Here is a 4,479-nt window from a genome sequence, read left to right on the forward strand (position 1 = left end):
TTTTGTGATGGACTAATTTCACTCAACATAACATCCTCAAGGAAAACCAAGTCATAAGATGTTTTACAGATTCATTGTTATTCTTAACATTTTATAATAGCCCATTTTTTGTATGTAGTATAGTTTGTTTATCCATTCATCTGTTGGTAGGCAATTAGGTTTTTTTCCATCTTTTTTTGCTGTTGAGAATAACGCTGCAATGAGAGCACTATTTACAATAGACAAAAGATGGAAACAACGTAGGTGTCCATCAACTGAAGAATAGATAACCGTACTATGGTACATATACACAATGGAATACCATGCAACCCTACAGAATAATGTAGAATCTGCAAAACACCGCGTGGTGTGGATGAACTTAGAGGACAATGTGCTGAGTGAAATAGGTCAATCACAGAAGGACAAATATTCTATTAGTCTGTTGTTGTAAAGAGTCAAGGAAAGGCTTATATATGAAAGGGAATTTTCTTTGTTGTTTACCAGAGGTGAGAGGAGAGGCTAGGGAACACTGTTAGATAGGTAGAGACAAGAATTGATTTGGGTGAAGAGAAGGGCAAGGGACCAAATGTGAGTGATCAACATGGTGCCATTGAGGAAGAGGAAGACATAAAGAGGTACCTGGGAGGTACAGACAACAAAGATGAAGCCTTTTGAACATACAGTACTGCATTGTCAATGAAGGAAAACACGGCTATATGAGTGGACAGATGGGAGGACAGGCTGAACTATTAGGTATGTCTGTGCAGGGGGAAGTATGCCGAAGACCATGTATAGGGTTGTCAGACAATGTTTCTACAAGCGTATTGATATGTTCTCTGAGAACTCCCAGTTACATAGTAGAGCTGACAAGGCACAAGGTTGTAGTCACTTCTTGGGCACAGCCAGCTACCGAGAGGGACTGAGTAGTTGAACATATGGGCTTGGAACCATAGACACAGGGGACATCAAGCTTAATTGGCATAACGTACTACACAAAACCTTGTTCCACATCCTACTTTTTTGAGGTGCAACTTGGATCTTAAAAGCTTGCAAGCAGCTGTCTCGATGCACCCATGGGTCTCTCCTCACCCAGAGCAAAGAAAAATGAAGAAAAACAAAGATTCATAGAAACAATTAGTCCAAGCAACTGGTACCTCATGCGATCCTCATCCTATATATTAGATCAGAAGAACTACATGGTGCCCAGCTACCACCATCAACCAACCACTCATAGGAGGATCTATGTACGAGATCCTGTATAGAGTGGGAGAACAATGTGGAACAAAATTCAAGATCATTCTAAAACATAAATAAATAAGGGACCATATTTGTTGGTCTGTTAGAGGCTGATGGAACCACTGAGACTATGGCCCTAGCTGCCCTTCAGGCCTGGAATTGAACTCACTCTTGTGGCTTCCAGCCAAACAAAGGGATATGAGGCGAGGATTTACACTAAGTAGTTACACTCCTCAGAGAAAACACTCATGGGAGAAAAGAAGGGTTGTGTATGCAAAGGGAGACAGCTCATGGGGCAGGAGTGCTTGGAGGGAAGGACACAGGGAAGAGGTAACTATGGGGAGGAAGTGAGAGGGGAGCTGTTGCATTGTGGGAAATTGTAATCAATGTCATGAGACAAAGTATATGTGAACTGCTGTATGGAAAGTGAATTTACTCTGTAAACTTTTACCCCAATCATCATCACTATCATCGTCATCATCGTCATCGTCATCATCATCATAATGCTGTGATGAACGTGGATGTGTGTATATCTGCCCATATCATGACTCTTATTTCTCTAGAATATGTAACTAGTAGTGGGATTGTGCATCATATAGTATTTCTATTTCCAAAATAGAAGCCAATATATTTCTTTTACTTGTAATGGCCATTTTTCTTTGTACTTACTTTTGAAACACACATTGTTCTAAGGTATTAAGACTGACTGTGACTTTAATCCTTTCCACATAGGAAACATCAGTAATTCCCTATCCATGACTCTGAGGACTATGCTCACTTTTTTAAATTTTGGCCATTTTTGATTATGAGATTGGAAAAACAATTGTCAGTGAGTTGAAGATTGAAACAAAGAGATGTTATCAGAGAAAAATTCCATTGCATGTGTAATGTTTTGGACATAGTTCTGGATGAGGCTTACTGCCAAGCTGTTGCTCTGTTTCTTTCCATGATCACTGCTGCCCAGGAGTGCATAGTCCAGTTTTGGCTCCTCATATCTATCAGAGAAACAATAAACTGGAATGCATGCCGTCTGTTGATGACTTCTACTCAGGGTGACCTCCAGATCTCATTGTTTAATAACAGAAAGTGATACAATGTATTGTTTAATTGCAACTGTGAAATTATAAGAATGAGACCAGAGTTATGTAAGTGATAAAAAATACCTCAGAAATCAAAGATTGGGTGATTAATTCCCTGTGCCAATGCTGTATACTAATCATCACTAATAATCTTTCCATTTGCATTAGTTTTGTCTGCTTTGGAATGTTAGATACATGGAAGGATATAGTAGCATATTTTTTTTGTCTTCTTTATCCACTGTATATTTAGCTATATCTATAGCGGAATGCCTAAAGGCACTTGACTGCTAACCAGAAGGCTGGTGGGTCAAACCCACCAGCCACTCCTCAGAAGAAAGATGGGGCAATCTACTTCTGTAGTGATACTGGCTCGGGAACCCAAGGAGGGATGGCTATGAGTCAGGTCCAACTCCACAGCACATAACAACAACAATAATACCAAAGCCTATATGTGATATATATCTATGTGTTAGTATAAATTAATTATAAATTAATTTTAACCATAATAACTAATTATATATTTACAATATGTTATAAATATTATAATTAAGTTGATAACTTATAAATTAATCATATACTAATTAGATCTACATATATTTTGGTTGTTCCATTTTTGTCCCATCCAGTTGATTCTGATGCATGGCAAAATTATAGGGCAGAGTAAAACTATACCACAGAGTTGTTTAGGCTGCATATTTTATAGGAGCAGATTGCCATGTCTTTTCTCCCACAGAGCTGCTACTAGATTTGAACTGCCAACCTTTTGGTGAGAAGCAGAGTGCTTAATCATTATACCCTCCAGGGCTTCTTGACGTACGCATTGCTGTATAAACATCCTTATAACCAGAAGGCTGGCGGTTCAAACCCACCAGCCACTCTTTGGAAGAAAGATGAAGCAATCTACTTCCGTAGTGATACTGCCTCAGACACCCAAGGAAGGGTCACTATGAGTCGGGTCTGACTCGACAGTACATAACAACAAGAACAACATATGTTGTTACATTTGTAAAAGTCATCTGTTCATTTACTTTGCTGTATAAACTTCCATATTATGAATGTAGTGGAGTTTATCTATACATAATTGTCGATGGACATTTTATTTATTTCCAGTTTGGTATATATTATACACAATCTTTTTTTTTTTGTGATTTGGGTGAAAATTTACAGAACAAATTCACTTTCCATACAGCAGTTCACATAAACTTTGTCTCATGACATTGACTACAATTTACACCAATACAACACCTCCCCTCCCACTTCCTCCCAATAGTTCCCTCTTCCCTGTGTCCATGCACTCCTGCCCCTCAGCTGTCTCCTGGTGCGTAAACAACTCTTCTTTCTCCCATGAATATTCATTCCAAAGAGTGCATCTACCTTAGGTAAATGTTCAAATCATATGACTGTCTTTGGCTGCAAGCCACAGGTGTGGGTTCAATTCCGGACATGAAGGGCAGCTAGAGGCCATTGTCTCAGTGGTTCCATCAGATGCTATCAGACCAAGAACACTATTCCCCTCCCTCCCTTTTTTTTTCCCAAATGATTTTTAGTTTTGTTCCACATTGCTCTCACATTCTATCCAGGATCTCTTAGATAGATCCCCTCTGAGTGGTTGACAGTGGTAGCTGGGCACCATCTAGTTCTTCTGGTCTCATAGTTGTATAGGCGGCCAATTGCATGGTTGCTTGGATTAATTTTTTCCATGAATTTTTGGTTTTCTTCATTCTTCTTTGCTCTGGGCACAGAGAGACCCATTGTTGTATCTAGATGGTTGCTTGCAAGCTTTTAAGATCTCATGTCTACTAGCCAAAATAGGAGGTGGGACAATGTTTTGTGTAGTATGTTATGCCAATTGAGTTTGATGTTCCCTGTGACTATCATCCTGAGCTCACAGATTCAACTGCTCAGTCTCTCTGGGTAGCTGGCTGTGACCAAGAAGTGACTACAAACTTGTCCCTTGTCAGCTCTACTATCTGCCTGGGAATTCTTACATATCACACAATACACTTCTAGGACCATTGTCTGCCAACAATATACACAGTCTTGAGTACACTCCCTGAGGCATTGACATACCTAATAGTTCAGCCTTTCCACCCATCTATCCACCTGTATACCCCTGTTTGTCTTCACTGACAATGCAGTACTGTATGTGCAAAAGGGTTCATCTTTGTTGTCTGTACCTCCCAGG

Source organism: Orycteropus afer, unplaced genomic scaffold (assembly GCF_000298275.1).
Source record: "Orycteropus afer afer isolate SDZICR_OR568_19922 unplaced genomic scaffold, OryAfe1.0 scaffold01446, whole genome shotgun sequence".
Lineage (NCBI taxonomy): Eukaryota > Metazoa > Chordata > Mammalia > Tubulidentata > Orycteropodidae > Orycteropus > Orycteropus afer.